This window comes from Mustela nivalis (assembly GCF_964662115.1).
Source record: "Mustela nivalis genome assembly, chromosome: 2".
NCBI classification, from domain to species: Eukaryota; Metazoa; Chordata; class Mammalia; order Carnivora; family Mustelidae; genus Mustela; species Mustela nivalis.
In genome coordinates, this window is record NC_139021.1 from 124,776,569 (window position 1) to 124,795,066 (window position 18,498).

Genomic DNA, 18,498 nt, shown 5'->3' on the forward strand with positions numbered 1-18,498 from the left:
ACAGGGGCCACATTGGTAGAGCTAACAGACCAGCTGAACGTTTTGGTCTTTTTCCTAAGAAGAGGTTGAAGCAGGGTGGTAACTTGTTCAGATTTCTTTCAGTGTCGCTTTCTGTGGGAAGGCAGATGGAGAGCAATCTAATATATTCTACACTCCACCATCCCAAATGAAATGACCCGTGCTTCTCCCAGCTCCAAGTAGCTGGGAGAGCAGAATGTTCTGACACCTGATGAAGATAGAGTCCTGACCATCCATCCCTTCATCCTCTGCCTCAGTCTCCCCGCTGGTTTGGCTCAGCTTACTATGAGTTGAAATGAGGCATTCACGAAGTAGTACTCTGTGTGCTCCCTTCTTAGTGGGTCCCAGAGATCAGGCCTGGGGAGAAGTTGGACAGACTTTGGTGGGGGTCCTGTTTTACAACACACACCATCTGGTCAGGATGGACTAGAAATAGACAGGAGAGAGTAAGCTGCTAGCAGGCATGTCACCACAACTCTGGGTCTGGGGAGCGGGAAACAGCTATTCTGACAGAAGACACTAGATGCTTTTTCTTATCAGGGAAAGGACCAGCAGGAATTGCAGCAACATGTCCTGGGCTTCACCCTCTTCTTGCCGGCTATCACCCCTTTGTAAATCCAAACACTCCAGACCCAGGTAGGACCCCAGCCCTGTGCTCGCCTTGCCTTTTCTTGGCTCTGGTTCACGTGGATTTCACTGTATCACGTGAACTGCTATGAGAACATCAAACAAATGTTCTCCCATCTATGACACATTCAGCATTTATAGATCTGATACTTGAATCATACACAACAGGAAACATCATGATAAGTTATCTATTTTTACCAGGCCTGGCTGGCAAATACTGTTGGGAAGGAGGGTGCTTTTGCTAAAGATGTCACTCGTAGTGCAAAAGCAATGAAAATGTCCAATGATTTATTCTAGGAAAGTGGCCAAAGTTGACAAATGTTTTAGGGCAGATAGTGACCAGGAAGTGGGTGATCGTTTACATCAACAAGTATATAGCGGCAGGAGGTAGGGAGTGGGGTGAGGGGTGACCTCTGGCTAGCACTAATGTGAAAGAAAGCAAAGCCTTCAAGACTGGCCTAGGGAGTAGAATAAATCACATTATTTTGGGCTTTGCTAATTCAGAATTCCTGAATTTTGGAATCTCTAGACTAAGTGCTGGGATAAAAAGAAACATTCCAAAGTATTTGTTTAACCTGCTTAAAAGAACAAACTATTTTTAATCAAGTTAACCATAACCCTAGGCATTTGGCCAACTGAGTAAGGACAAGGTGATCTGTTCCCTGAGGCATCCATACAACAACTACTACTATTTTAATTATTGTTGAAATTCTCTCCAGAACAGAGCTGTCCAGGGGAACTTCCTGCATGGTGGAAATGTTTTATAATTCAAAGTTTTCCAATGCTCTAGCTACTGATCAGTGTGACTACTGAGCCCTTGAAAATGTGCCTCATGGGATGGAGGAACTGACTCTAGTTCTATTTTATTTATTTATTTAAATTTAAATAGCCTCCTGTGGCTAGTAGTTCTTATATTGAACAGCACTGCCCCAGAAGGTGCAATGGGTCAGTGTACAAGTGTGGTTATAGACCCTGTTACAGCCAGGTCAATATCTGCATGCAAACTTTAATACAAACACTAAAGCAGGGGCACCTGGCTGGCTCAGTCCGTGAAGCATCTGCCTTTGGCTCAGGTCATGATCCCAGGGTCCTGGAATGGAGCCCCAGATCAGGCTCCCTGCTCAGCGGGAATATTGCTTCTTCTTTTCCTCCCCATTTGTGCTCCCTCTCACTCTCTTTGTCATTATTTCTGTCTCTCTCTCTCTCTCAAACAAACAGATAAATAAATAATCTAAAAGAAAAATCCCTAAAGCAGACAGCATTGAGTCTCTTGGCTAAACTCCATTCATCAGTTGAGGGTGGCTATAAATTTAACACTATTTAACACTATTTTTCACTATTAACACATCACAGGCATTTAAACACCCAAGTAAATGAGCAAATAAATCATTGAGAACACATCAAGAAAGAAGTCTCCAGTTATGACATTTTGTCATCAAGTCCTGCTTTTTCTCATCAATCTGATTGTGTAAGGCTGGACCGTGACTTCCAGAAAGTCTGCCATGTTGGTGAGGCCACACTGCTTCACTCCATGGGAACTCGATCTTCACTTCTGGGGACAGGGAGAGTCTTCAGCAGCATGACGGAGGGTCTCAAGTGAGGAGAGGCGTCCCCTGGGAGCAAGAGTGGAGAACTCCATGACACAACGTGTTCAGTGTCCCAGTCGTACTTCAAACCTGGGTGTGTCACTTTATTTCTCCTTCACACACAGTGACAACAACTAAGAACACAGAGTGACAACTCGGTATGTATGTGACAGACACTGCTTTATGTGTTTTGTTCTCCTTGCCTTTTTGTTTGTGTTTCGATATTGATTCATTGATCCTCAAGCATCTCATGATGTAGATACTGTATTTATTCCTACTTTATACTTGAGTGAAACAAGGCCGTAACTGAGCGTTTGATGTTTGCATGATGTTTGGCCCTGCGTTACCAGAGGACTCTTTCTGAGTTTTTCTTACTACATCCATCATTTCTTCTTCTTTTTCCTGCCACCCTGACTCAGAAATTCAAGTGGTCAGCCAGAAATGTTGCGTAACACCCTAAAGTTGTTTGTCAATTAATGAGGTGAAAAAGAGACAAGGCACCAAAAGAGAGTATCAGGAAAGGAAAGAAGTAGACTTTTTAAATTATTAGAGAATAGCGTTAACTTTAAGATTCAACATTGGAAAAGTTAGAAGAAAGAGCTATTTTCTACCAAAATAGAAATTAATAAAAATTTCCCAAGGTGGGGGGGTGGGATCCCCAATGACAATGAAAAATTTCATCAGGAGTCAGATAGTTCTCCACAAAAAAGCACTAAGTCCCAATGGCTTTGAGAACTTCATCAGAGACTTGAAAAGGAGATAAATTACTCAATCCTTTTTATGGGTTTATTTTGACCTTGTTACCCAAACTCAAAAAGGACAGTGAAAGGAAAAAAAAAAAAACAACAGATCAGTCTTACTTATAAACCAGATGCAGCAATCCTAAGTAAAATTTCAGAAAATTGTAGAAGTTTATGTTTATATATTTATATATATACACACATACACACATAAATATGTATTCTATATATATGTACATGCATAATACACTAAAATGTCATGAATATTTGAAACGTATTAAAAACAGTATTATAGCATTACCAAGCAGAGTTTATCTTAGAAATATAAAGTTGGTGAAATATTAATAATTCTATTAATGTAATAACAGGCAAAAACCAACTGGAAGAAAGTTCAGGCAGGCACATACCTCAAACAATACACAATACACAGATGGATTTCAAAGAAGAAAACACGAGAGCACCATTTTATAATCCAGGGGTGGGAAAAGCCATTCTAACCATGACTCAAAATTCAGAAACTATAAAAGATGATTCTCTATGTAAAAATTAAATTTCTATATGCAAAAAATTAGCAAGTTCAAAATGCAAATTTTATGTTGGTAGTAAATACTGCAACTCATAAAAATCTTGAAGAATATGGGCAAATGACAACAAAATGTCCAGGTCTTAAGTGTACAGTTTGGTGAACTTTGATAAATGTGTCTTTGTTTAGTGAACTTTGATAAATGTGTCCAGTCACATGAGCAAGGCGACGAACAAAATACAGTTCACCTCTATTTTAGCGGAATATTTTCTCATGACACTATCCAGTCAGATGACTTACTCTGACCCTGTAGGCAACCACTATCCTGATTTCTATCATCCGATTTGCTTTACTTATTTTCAGCACTCTTAAAAATTGAGAACACCGAGCACCTAGGTGACTCAGTCGTCAAGCGTCTGTCTTCAGCTCAGGTCTTGATCCCAGGGTCCTGGAATCGAGACCCACATTGGGCTCCCTGCTCAGCAGGAAGCTTGCTTCTCGCTCTCCCACTCCCCCTGCTTGTGTTCCCTCTCTCTCTGTGTCTCACTCTGACAAATAAATAAATTTTTAAAATCTTAAAAAAAAAAAATTGAGAGCATAAAAGTATTTACCATCATGTCACTACTTTTATTTAACACAGTACTGTAGGTCCTTTGCACTGTGGTCTGACAGGAAAAGGAAATAACAGGTATAAGCTTTAGAAAGGAAGAAATAGAGTTGAAAAATTTCATAACAATATGATTGCTTACCCAGAAAATCTAAGAATATTTACAGATAAATTATTATAATGAATGAGGGAGCATAGCACATTTGCCAGATTTAAGACTAAAATACCTGAGTTCATAATATTTTGATCTACCAGCAACAATGGGAAGGATACTTTAAAAAAAAAAATTTCTTTTAGAGTAGCAATAAAACCAAAAGTTACCTAAGAATAAATCTCACAAAATAACTTGGAAAGCAATGTGGCAAAATCTAGTCAAGTTGTAGATGTGTTTACCGTAAACTCAGCCAGCACGCTGCTGGGTAGATCGGGAGAGCCCTCCCTCTTGGACTAAAAGAAGTAAGTAGGGGGGTGCCCATTGCAACAGGGGTTCCCATCACACACAGAGGAACCCGGAGACCCCAAACCACATAAAGATCCATTAATAAAGGACAGATAAGGAAGTATATGGATTAATATACGGTAGTTACCATGAATATTTTGAATATCTATGTAGCAATGTAAGGAATCAAAAACTTGATTCTGAGTGAAAAAGTTGCAAAAAAGCTCACACAGTATGGTAAGAATTAAAAACATAAACCAATAGGGTAATATGGCTCATGAATATATTTAAGGACTATATGAAGTCATAAACAGCAATGTGTCCATGCCACATTATTTATGGGAGGGAGGAAGGAGAATCTGTCAGGGGAGGAGTCCTTCAGCAGCCTATAAAATTCACTTCTTTTTGAAATCTGGAGTGAAATGGCAAAAAGTTAATATTTATTGAATTCCAGTGGAAAGGAATTAGTGACGTATTATGATTTAGTTTGTATATTTGAAATTATTCCTACTTCATAAAATAATCTAATTGACACCTAACGCTGCATGTGAAGTAAAGATACTTAGATTTGCGGCCCCGGAGCCTCAGTAAGCCCGTCTGTAAATGGGGGGGGGGGGTAAATAACCGGTGCCCGCCCTCCTGTCAGTGTCGCTGTCAAGATGCCAGAACCCTCCAGAGCCGTGAAGTCCAGAGCAGCCGGCATGGCTGCTGCCGGCGTGAGGCAGCGCGGGTCCGCCCCCTCCAGGGGGCACCGTTCACGTGGAGAGGACCAAGTCCCTCGCGGGCGTCAGCCCCTGGCTGACAGACTCGGATGCTTCGAGCCCACGCGCCCTCCTAACAACCCAGAGAGACAAGTAGATGAGGGACTAGAAAGGCTAAGTGCCTGCCCCACGGCTCCTGGGGAAGTGAGTAGAAGACACAAGGTCGGATCCAGGCCCATTTCATTCCAGTGCCTCAGCTCCCGATCCCGGGGAGCCTCAGCGCTCGCACAGAGATAGCTCCCAACGCGCGCCTACAAGACCCCTTCCTACTCTCCTGTTCCTCCCCACCCCGCCTACCTTTCAGGTCGCCGAATAGAAGCTTGAGGGCCGGGTGTCTCCTCAGGGGGGCTCAGATCTCCCGCAGATAGCTCCGCCCTTCAGGGCTCCTCAGCCCCAGTCCTCAAGGGCACGGCCCTTCGCGTCCGACTAGCTGGGGCTGGCCGGCGATTAGTAGACTGGTGCCCATGGCCTGAACAAGAACACCCTTCTGCTTTTCTTTTGAGGCAAACCTTTGCAGATTTCAGGAACAGAATGGGCATGATTTCCAGTTAGGCTTCTAACCCCTGTGTGGGTGGGACAATGCTGGGCCGTGGAACAGCAAACATGCCTGCCCAGAGGAGGAGGATGAGAATAGGGCAGGTGTAGGTGTCCAGACTCTCTCCTGAGAAACTGAGGCTGCCGAGTAACGGGCTAGTTTCCACGAGCCAAGAGGATTCATTTACAATTCGTCCTCCTCTGTGTGTGTGTGTGTGTAACCTAGGTACTCTGCTGAAGAGCTCCCACATTTATAATCTCATAACAATCCTCCGGGGTTTTGTGATTACACCTTCTTTACAGAAGGGGAAACTAAAGCTCAAAGAGGTTGCACAACTTGCCAAAGGTCATCTAGAGCAATTATGGCATGGCTGTAATACAAGCCCAGACCTTCTGCTCTAAGAGCACATCTTAGACCATCATCTCTTCTTTTTTTGTTGTTTTTTTAAGATTTTATTTTTATTTACTTATTTGACAGAGAGAGATCACAAGTAGGCAGAGAGGTAGGCAGAGAGAGAGAGGAGGACACAGGCTCCCTACCTAGCAGAGAGCCCAATGCGGGGCTCGATCCCAGGATCCTGAGACCATGACCTGAGCCGAAGGCAGAGGCTTTAACCCACTGAGCCACCCAGGTGCCCCATCATCTCTTCTATCTCACAGAAGCTTCAAAGAGGCAGGATGCTTTGCTGTCTAACAGAAGAACGTCCTACTGACTTCCTTCATTCCTGAGGTTCTGGGCATGCTCCCTTACTTCTTATATAATACCTGATTTCTGAAGACTGGCCGCTCTACTCATACCCAACCAAGGCATATTCGGGAACTAAGTCCAGCTTCCACCAAGTTGGGAAGTTATTTTAGTTTAGAAGGGAACCAAGGGTCAAGGGTCTTCACCAGGTTTAACATCTTCTTAAGAAAGCAGCTTAGATCTGGGGATATCAGTGCAGTGGAGGAAAAACGGACTTCTTGCATGCTCTGATTTAGTGACCTTGTGAGACGAACGTCTGTCGATCCTTTGTTGCAGTGCAAACAAGGCACTGAGTTCTTCATGTGCATTATTCCATTTTTCCATTGAAACTTCTTCTAGAGGAGGAAACCGGGGCTCAGAAAAAGTAAGTAATTGGCCTATAGTCGCCCAACTAGAGTGAACACTGATTGTGAGCACAGGATGAATGACTTGTGTCCAAGGGCCCGGCCTCCGCCCTGAGCTGCCCCCAGCATGGATTCACCTCTCAAGATTTGCACCTTTATCAACAGGCTCTCTATGGGGGTAAATGTGAGGCCCACATCCGGGCGCTTGGTCTCTCTCTGTCTGGCCTCTTGGTGACTGCTGTTCTCCAGCTTCTCTGGGTCTACCACCCAGGCTTTGGGACGTATATCTTTGGGAGGTTCTTTTATTTATTTATTGTATGTTCTTGCTCTATTGCCACACACCGTCTGTGGCATGTTTGTACTTAGCCATTTGCTCTGCGGGCCGTGGTCCAGCCACACATCACAACCTTCTTCCAAAACCTGGCCTTCTATGTCCAGCCTCACGTGGACGAGGAGGAAGAACCCATAGAAAGCACAAATGATCAAGTTCCTCCACCCAGCTCGAACTAAGACCTATAAAATCACTTTCCTGGGAAGTGAAGCCATTATGAATCTTTAAAGTTAAAGATGGAGAGTTTAAATCACTCACGGTTCACAAAGGCAAGGAAAAACCACAGCCATCTCCTGGGTCCTCATTTATTCCATCATTAAAAAGTGACGTGATTTTTATACTGAAAATAAGGCAGATATGTTATGTAATCAAAGGCAAAATTCTTCTGAGTTTTAAGAGTAGAACCAAAGACATCAAAAATACCAATTTGCAGCAGGCTGCCTTAGGCTGCAATCCGACAGAAACTCATTGGGTGGCTCCCTGTGCCAGGCATAGTGATGAACTCCCAATTATAGCACTGGGTAAGGCAGCGCTTGTCTGTTTCTTCTGGAGCTTGAAATCTAGCAAGGAAAACAGCTATGGAAGCAGTACTTCTAAGTATGTTGAGTATTACAAGAGACCACAGTCAAAGACCACAGTCATAGAGCAAGGGCAATGGTAACTTCAAGGAGTGTTCAGGGAAGGCTTCTTGGAGGAAATGACTTTCAAGCAGAAATCTGGGAAGTGATGAATCGGGAAATAAGATACATGAAATCTCACAAACAGGAGAGCGTGGGTGTTCTAGAAATTGAGAAAGAGCAGAGGGATCAGTGATTGGGGTGGGAAAGCAAGACTTTTGAGGCGAGTGCTTGAATAAGGAAGTACAAATGCACTAGCTTAGTGTGTCACAACCATAGTACGACTTGCCATACAACGGGAACAACAAATATTGGTCAAATAAGTGATCTGACAAATATTACCACTTCAGGGATGATTTACATTCTAAAAGAGAATACCAGGCCCAGAAAACCTGAGAAAATCACTGGAAAACAATATGAGACAATAAGAGAATTCATATATGAGTAGATATATAAAACCAATGCTTCTTAGAGATTGTGGTAAAAGAAAAGATCTCATTTAAAATAGCAACCATCAAGAGTCCTAGGCATGAATTTAACATGTAATCTGCAGGGCTTTTATTAAAAACTTTAATAATCTATCAACAGACCCAAAGATGGTTTAAGACATTGAAAAACAAAGTATTGTCTCTGATTGGAAGATACTAGTTCTTTCTACATTAATTTAAAAAGTGCAATGAAATCTCAATTAAAATAGCAATTTTTAACTTAACAAATTGATATTTTAAATTTTTTTGCGTGAAACAGATGTTTAAGATTAATCCTAAAACTTCTTAAAAATCAAAGACAAGAACCAGCCCTGGCTGATATCAGCCAAAATCATTTCAAAGCTGCAATAACAAAAATTGTGCATTAGGAGGCAAAGATAGATCAATGAATAAGAATGAAGGGTCCATAAATGAAACCAAATTTGTGTGGAAACGTAACTTTTGAAATGGTAACACTTTAAAAATATCGAGGAGAAGGTGATTAGTCAATAAATGGTATTGGGGCAATGGGCTAATTGGAAAGAAAAATAAAGCTGGGTCTCTACCTTATTTATTACACTAATATCAATTCTACATGGGTCAGAGATTCAAATGTGAAAAAGAAACTATAAGAATTCTGGAAGGCCTTACTAAGTTGGGCTCAAAATCCAGGAGCCATACAGGAAGAGACTGGTATGTTTGATTCCATACGCACTAAAATTTGGGGGGGCAAAAATATACCATAAACCAGAGAAAAGACAAATGACAAGCTGGGAAAATATTTAACTCATGTGATAGGAAAAAGGCTCATTTCTTTCATTTTTAAAAAGCTTGTGCAAGTAAAATAGAGACAAGACAAACAATGGTATCAGCAGTCAATTACCAAAAAGTGAAATAAAAAGTAGTCAGTCAATAGGAAAACACACTCAACATTACTAAAATAAAAGTTATGCACATGAATTGGCAACAAGAGACCTTTTTGTACTCAGATTGTTAGAGAATAAAGTGAGGAGGCCCATCCTGAGAAGACTGGAAAGGCGAGCTCAGGTAGTCTCTGGGCCCTGGGGAGGGTGAGCAGCCGGTCCACTGGTGGAAGGAAACGTGGCAAAAATGATTTTTTAAAAGTTACTACTATAGACCGAATGTTTGTGTCTTCCCCACATTCTCGTTCAATCCTGACCCCTGAATGTGATGGTATTAAGAGCTGGGGACTTTGGTGTGATCAGGTCAAGAGGCGGAAACCCCATGAGTGGGATTACTGCCTTATAAAAGTGACCCCAGAGAGTTCCCTCAGCAGTCCCGCCATGTGAGGGCACAGAGCAAAGACAGCCTTCTATGAGCCAGGAAGGGTTTCTCACCACAAATCTGCTGGCACCTTAACTTTTGTACTTCCCAGCTTCCAGTACTGTCAGAAACAAATTTCTGTGATTTATAAGCATCTCAGTCGTGGTATTCTCTTATAATAGCCTGAGTGGACTAAGATAGGTATGTATCATTTAACTCAGCAACTACTCTGCTAGGAATTTACCTGTACAAATATACCTACAGAAGTTGGTGAGGCAATATGTATAAGAAATATATTCCTATATTACTTAAATACCTCTTGCAGGGAGAGAGACTCATTGACTGGTTATGAAAGTAGAACAAAGCAAAAAAAAAAACAAAAAAACCCAACATGTAGAGGTATATTCATTGTGACATTGTTCATAAGAGCAAATCCCAAAGCTAAAGTACAGGGTCCCCATGTGACAGGTTCTTCCGCAGCTGTGAAGAAGAGCAAAATAGATTCGTGCACAGAGACAGGGAAAAAGCACGTATAGGACCATGGGTCCATCATCATCCCTTTTCTGTCACAGTTTTACAGGAAAAGATACATACAAACAGATGACGATAGGTAGATTGACAGACTTATACACCAGTACAGACATAAACAAATTTTCTTAAAAACAATAAAAAACAACTTATCTCTGGGCAGAGACACAGGCTTGAGGGACGAGGCTTTTACCTTTTGTTTTGTATTTTGCTCTACTATTGGTAGGTTTTAAGTTTATAGAATACTTACATTTATTAAAATATGAACGTGGATTACCTAGGGAGTGGGATCATGGCTTTTTTTCTTCTTTGGATGTCCATGATTTTAAGACGAAGTTTGAGCAGTTGGGGGATGTGATAAAGAAAAACACAGCAGGTGAAGTCTTGGCCTATCATGGCTGGAGCTGCACGAGGAGGTGTTTCCAGAAGTGGGGGACGTCTACCATCCCCCAGACTTCCCCACTTGCCTCCTCTAATGATGGTCCCTTCACACATAACCTTCAGGGAACTTGCTGCAGCATCAAGAGTTAAAATAAGTAGAAGGAAATCAGGCTTTAAAAGAATGTCACTCCTATTTGTGTAAGCATTTCCTCTCTATAGATAAAATTGAACTAGATGACAAAAACAGACGCAGGTTCAACTCATGCCTTCTCTTCTTCTCAGCTTAGTTGGACGGACTAAGATGGCTCTCACCCATTCTACCTTCTTATGGGCCCTGTGTGCCTCAGTGGCCCAAACATGTTGAAAGGTACAATGGGCATATCATCTTGCCTCTTGAAATGGACCTAGAATCTAGTCTCCCATTCAAATCTTAGGCCAAATGGAATTGATGTGACCCAGGAGAATGCTTCCTCCCTTCCTGTCTCTCCTTCAAGGTCAAAACTATTTCAAAACCATGTGTAGTAGACATGACTTATTCTAGTGCACAATGAGAAGAGGATGAGGTTGGTTTCTCAACCTTTCAACCTGTTGAGCCCACGAAGAAAATTTCTGCCTTCTTCCATTTCCTCCCAATGAGGCAAAGCACTATGGTGTCGTCACTGTGTGTCAAAGATTCAGGAGGGCTCCTTTCTGCATTCTTGGATCTTCTCTTAACCTCTCTGGGCTTCAATGTCTTCACTAAAGAACAGGAACATGGGACAGCATGGAGAAGGAAGGGGAGGAATTGCTTAGAGAAGTTCTTGGGTTCATTCTCCTATTTGTGGTTTCTTGTGGTCCTTGAGGCATCAGAGGGTTCATTTCATCACTTACTTATTCCATAAATATCTGTTGAGCAACTCCCCTGTACAGGTCACGGGTTAACCACTGGAAATACCATGGTGAAGACAACATGAAGAAGTCAGATAACTTCAGAAAGGGATAGGAGCTGCAAAAAAAATATCACTAGGAATGGGCTAGAGCATCCTGGGGGTGAGGCAGCTGGTCGAAGAGGTGGGTCCAGGAAAGCCCCTCTGAGGTTCGAGTTTGTGCTTAGCCCCCATAAGTTGCTGGCCACACCCTGGCTCTGTGACCGGGAATGCACACTCGTCCTTACTGTGAGCATGTTTCCAAGATGGCTGCCCCCAGTATCTGAGGGCATCCTAACAGGGCCAGACTGTGGGTCTTCATGGTTCATCATCCATCAGGGTGGGTGTAGGCAAACCTAGTGCTGTTCAGAGGAGAGGAGGGGAAAGTCGATGGCTATGTCAGCCAATTTAGGAAGATAGGCAGGAAATTCCACCCTTTCATTTTATCTATATTTTCTCTCATCTTTTTCATTGGGGGGGTATTTTTCCTAATGAATATGGCATATTATTGTGATAATAATAGCAAACACTTAATAGTGCTTGCTAGGTATTTAGACATTGCTCAAGGTGCTCACATCTGTTAACTCATTTAATCTCCACAACAACTCCATGAGGTACATGCTGATATCATCTCCATTTTACAGATGAAGAAACAAAGGCACAGTGAGTTTAGTGGACTTTCCCCACTCAGGAGGGGCAGAGCAGGAATTGGAGCCGAGCAGTCTGGTGCCAGAGTCCGTTCTCTTAACCATTACATTGTGCATAAAATGTGTACAAAAGTTGTGTATTGGCTTCTAAGCATATTTATTTATAGTTTTGCTAGAGATTCGAGTTTGAGTTTTTTAGAAATCTTCTGTCAAAAGTTTAGAGACCGTAACATTAGCTATGAAGTCAAGGAGAACTGGGTTTAAATCTCTGTTAATGAAAAATATTATTCATGATGCTTGTTAAAGATGATAAGGCAGACTTTATTCAAGGGGGCTACTACAATGGGGCCTGGCAGGAGGGCGGAGATCAGGCTCAACTCTGAATACAACAAAGACAAGAGGAGGTTTATAGCCAACAAGTAGAGTGGGGGTTGCCAGATGGAGAATTACTAAGAAGGGACATGGGGAGAGGGGCGCCTGGGTGGCTCAGCTGGTTAAGCAACTGCCTTTGGCTCAGGTCATGATCCCAGGGTCCTGGGATCAAGCCCCGTGTCAGGCTCCTTACTCAGCAGGGATCCTGCTTCTCCCTCTCCCTCTGCCTGCTACTCCGCCTGTTCTCTCTCTCTCTCTCTCTCTCTCTGTCAAATAAATAAATACAATTTTTTTAAAAAGGAGGGGGGACGGGGGGTAAGGAGAATTCTGATTGAACCAATTTTTGTAGGATTTTTGCTAAAGCAGGCCAGAGTAGGGGATGAAAATTTTGTGTTTTTTTGGTTTGGTTTGATTTTGCCTTGCTTTTGCATTTTATTATGGTTTTATCATGGTGAGTGAATATACTCTTCAGCCCCCATCCGCTATTTCTCCCATCACCCACCCACCTCCCCTCTAGTAATCCCCAGTTTGTTCTCTATAGTTAGGAGTCTGTGTCTTGCTTTCTCTCCCTCTCTCTCTCTCTCTCTCTCTTTGCTGCTTTGTTTTGTTTCTTTTTTAAGACTTATTATTTGAAAGAGAGAGAGCACATGCACAAGCAGGCAGGGGGCAAGAAGGAGAGGGAGAGAGAGAATCGCCGGCAGACTGCTCACTTAGAACAGAGTACCACACAGGGCTCAATCCCACAGCCTGAGACCGTGACCTGAGCCAAAATCAAGAGCTGGATGCTTAACTGACCGAGCCACCCAGATGCTCTGTTTTTGTTTTTTAAATTCCACATATGAGTGAGATCATGTGCTATTTGTCTTGACTGACTTACTTCGCTTAGCATTATACTCTCTAGGTCTATCCAGGTTGTTGCAAATGGCAAGATTTCATTCTTTTTCATGGCTGATTAATATTCGTGTGTGTGTGTGTGTGTGTGTGTGTGTGTGTGTGTGTATCACCTCTTTACACGTACATCTATTGATGGACACCTGGGCTGCTTCCATAGTTTGGCTATCTTAAATAATGCTGCAATACATACAGGGTCACATATATATCTTTGAATTAGTGTTTTTGTAATTTTTTGATCAGACAGCAAGTTTACTAAACTGACCTGGCAGGATTTTGCTAAACCTGGACTAAATGGGATAAGGGCAGAGCCCAAGAATGAAACCTCATCAGAAAGAGACATCAGAGGAGCCTAACTCACGTTTGGTTAAGGTAAGTCTGGTAAAAGAAAAGCTTGGTAAAACTCCTTCAGCAACAAGAGAAAGCCCTCAAGCAAAATGAAGCTGGGCAGTCTCGTATGGAAATGGAAAGACCCAAGGAATTTCAGATAGAGCCCGACAGTTTGAATCTATTAATCAGAACTCACTACCAATGCTGATGGATCATGGGTTCTGAATTAGAGGGTCAGCTTTACCACTTGCGATGAGCCCCTCTACTTTCCAAGGCTCATTTCCTTATCTGCAAAATGTGGGAGAGAGACAATAAAAACATCTCACAGGATTGCTGTGAGGATGAAATAAAATGATGTATATGAATGCTTCTTGCTATATGCCACATAAATAGGCTCTTTATTTTTCTTTTATTTAAAAATATGTGGATGACAACAATACACTGAGTATAGATAATACTTGTAAAGTTGGAATGGAGTCATGTGACTCTTGATTCACGCAGCTCCTGAACAATGACCGTCAATGTTCAGAATGAACCCAGGCAGGGCCCCTGCTGGATTTTCTTTATCGAAGACTCAGTTTTGTTCATCTGCATTTGAACATAGAGACTATTACGGCAGAGACTGACAGATGTTGGTGAAAATTTGTTGCCTCTTCTTCCTGGGCTCCTTCCTTCCTTCCAAGTCTCCTTGCATTTGGGAGAGGCCATGTGACTGAGTACTCGTCAGTGGAATGAAATGGGTTCCATTGTTAGTCTTGGTCCATAAAGCCTGCCCTAAGCCCCATTTTTGTGTTCTTGCTCTCCTCTGATTGGTAGAAATGGAGAAAATTGCCCAAGTGACTTTGGAAGCCACGCATTAATGATGGCACAGCCTCAGTTCACAGGGGTCTCTGGATATCCCAACAACCTAAACACATTTCTGTTACTGTTCCACAAGCAAGAATGCTTGACACTTTATTAACTTCAAATCCACTATAGATTTTTGGATTTATTTGTTGTAGCAGCTACCATTACCCTAACAATTAAACCCATAATATATACAGAAAGATTTCCACCAAGGGAGTTTTGGCTTAACTCTGGATTAATAAGTTTTCATTAAGTGTAACTGACTTTTTCAGATATTCTGATTAACTGTGGTTGTGTTGGAGGGAGCTATGACCATGCAGGGCAGTGCGGAATGCAATCAGTGTGTTGTGAAATTAACTCCCAACCAATAGGTTTTCTAAAGCAGCCCTCCAACTGGAAAATTCATCATATCCTTGGCTAGCCCCAGGAAGAAAGAGCAGAGAATCATGTCCCCACCACAGCAAACATTTTCTACCTGAGAATCTTCATCTTTAGGTATCTCTCAGATAAAGGCAGGTGAGAGGTATTAGATACTTTTTTTATGAAAGACCATTTGGAGTAAGACAAGCAATTTCTTCATCCTTCTTGATCTAATGAAAGATATACTGAGGAAAGCAGCTGAGACTCTGTACTTTTTTTGTTTTATTTTAGTCTTTTAAAAATTTTGTTTATTGGGGCGCCTGGGTGGCTCAGTGGGTTAAAGCCTCTGCCTTCAGCTCAGGTCATGATCCCAGGGTCCTGGGATGGAGCCCCGCATCAGGCTCTCTGCTCAGCGGGGAGCCTGCTTCCCTTCCTCTCTCTCTGCCTACTTGTGATCTCTATCTGCTGTCTGTCAAATAAATAAATAAAATCTTTAAAAAAAATTTTTGTTTATTAATTAGTTCAAAAAGACAATTACTATCATCTCTATTCCAGTTATGTGTGGCCAAGTAACAAACTGCCCCCTAATTAATGTCATCGACAGCCATTTTATCATGCTCACAAACTCTTTGGAATTTAGACAGGGCAGTGGGAATGGGAATGCCACCCAGGCACCCCTCTTTTTTGACTTTCAATGTAATATCCTGAGTGCTTCTCCGTATCATTAAAAATTCTTTGAAGATCTTTGAATATAAAAAGTATATAATGTTTTTTAGCCCAGGTGTGTTTCTAAGTTTACTAAATGCTTCATTCGTTGTCTGTCTTTGACTTTATAACTGTCATGAAAGGCTCTAGTTAGAGTTATAATACTCAGGTCTAATTTTCTTCATCTTTGTTAAAATAGAGGTATAATTGACAGCACACTTAACAAATCATAAATTGTACAGACTGATGAATTTTTACATGTCTGTGCACTTGAAACATAATGCAAATCAAGATATTGAACATTTCTATCACCTAAAATCTCCCTTGCAGTCCTTTGCCAGTCATCTCCTCCCTCCGAGAGGTGATCACTGTTCTGACTTTTATTGTCATTGATTCATTTTGCCTGTTGTCAAGTTTCAGACAAGAACTCAAAGGGTATATACTAATTTGTGTCTTACCTCTTTCATTCACATATTTTGTTATGTTCACCCATGTTGTTGCATATATCTGTGGTTGTTCTTTTCTTACTGCTGAGATATTTCATGTGTGAATACATCACACGCATGGGATGTATTGATTCCCCTGTGGATGCACAGTAGATCAGGGTTCCTAGGTTTGGGCTAGGATGACGAGAGTAAAAGAGTTATATTCTTGTATGTGATTGTTTCTGGACATCTTTACTCAGTTCTTTCAGGTGTATATCTAAGGGTGGAATTTCTGAGTCAAAGAGCAGGTGTATATTTAGTACTTACTACTAAATTGTTTTATAAAATGTTTAAATTAATTTATATTCTCCTAAGCAATGTATACAAGTTTCAGTCGCTCCATATCCTCAACAATACTGGGCATTTCCAGTTTGTACAATCTTAGTCATACTAATGGGTACATTCTACTATTTTACTGTGGTTTTAGTTTTCATTTTCCTGATGAATAATGCTTTCAGTACTTTTTCATATGCTTATTAGTCATTTACGATATCCTCTTCTGTGAATAGCCTGTTGAAGTATTTTGCTAAGTTTAAATTGTGAATTTTTTTGTCTTTCAAATATTATTTGCAGGCGCTTTTAATATGTTCTGGATTTAAATCCTTACCTATGACAAAGTCCTTCCATAAACAGAAGTTCTTAATTTTAATCAATTTCAACTTACTGACTTTTTAATTAGTGCTTTTTGGTCCTACTTTAAAAATCTTTATCCTAAGATCATTAACCTGGACACACATTCCTCATATTTTTTCTTTTAGACAATTTCAGCCTTAAGTCTATATCCACCTTGCATTAACTTTTACACATGGTATGAATAATGATTAAGGGTCTTTCTTTTTTTTTTTTTTAACAGAGGAGGGTTTCAAAATCATTTATTGAAAAGGCTGACTATTCTTCATTGATTTGAAAAAGGATGTTTTGTGTAAATCAAATGACATTTACACAAATGACATTTGTGAAAATCAAATGCAAATCAAATGAAGTAGATTTATTTATGGCCTCTCTATTCTGTTCTAACAGTTCATTTGTCTATACTTGTCCCCGTATCACATTATCTTAATTACTGCAACACATACAGATAATCCAGGAAGTGAGGGGAATTAAAGATTTGAATTCAGTCATGTGACCAATGATTAGATCTTTCATGCCTACGTAATCAAATCCGAATAAAAACTCTGGACAATGGCGCTTGAGTGAGCTTCCCCAGTTGGCAATCTTACATTGATATATTGGGTGGGTGATGTGTCCAAAGGGCAAAGAAACTTCATGTTTGAGACCCTCCCTGACTCCACCTCACTCAATGCGCCTCTTCATTTGGCTTGTCCTGACTTGTGTCCTTTAGAAAGAAACCATCATAAAAAGTAAAGCTGTGTCATTCTGTCAACTTATCAAACCTAGGGGGGCGAGCGGGAACCCTCAAATTTGCTAGTTGATTGGAAGAGTGCATACTCTGGGAACCTGTACCTTGCAGGAGTCTAAAGTGAGGGGAGCTTTGAGGAGAACTGAGGTGTTCATGAGGTTGGCACTGACTCTGGGTGGTCAGCATCACAACTGCAGGCACATTAATGTTTGCTGTATCTTTTCAGAGAATTAGCCCCTTTACTGTTATGCAATTCCCCTCTTATCCTTGGTAAGTTTCCCTGTTCTGACATTGGTTTTATTTGAAATTAATACAGCTCCCATAGGTATCTTTTGATTCGTGTTAGCATACTCTGCATTTCTCTAGTGCTTAACTTTTCATCTGTATCTGTGGGTCACCTGCTGACGACATTTAGTTGGGTATTGTTTTCTGTGGGTGTCATTAAATCTTCTCTGAGAATCTCTGTCTTTTAGTTGCTGTATTCAGACCACTAACATGTATTTTTTTAAAGATTTTATTTATTTATTTGACAGAGAGAGAGAAAGCATGAGAGGGGAGAGAGTCAGAGGAAGAAGCAGACTCCCCACTGAGCAGGGAGCCCGATGTGGAATGCAATCCTGGGACTCCAGGATCATGACCTGAGCTGAAGGCAGTTGCTTAACCAACTGAGCACCCAGGCACCCTAGACCACTAACATTTAAACTGATCATTGATATAGTCAGAGTAATAACTACCATATTTGTAACTCCTTTTTATTCATTGCCCTTCTTTTCTTTATTTCTCTTCTACTCTTTTTTTGTCTTCTCTGGTTTTAATTGAGCATTTTATATGATTCCATTTTTCTCTCCTGTCTTGACATATTGATTATACTTCTTTATAATGATTTTTTCTTAATGGTTGCCCTGCAGTTAGCAATATACATTTTCAGGGAAAACAAGTCCACTTTCAAATAACACCATACTGCTTCACAGTAGTATAAGTACCTTGAAACAGTATATTCCCAATTCTGTTCTCTTGTCCCCTTTAATATCATGGTCATTTATTTCAGTTGTCCATAAGCTATAA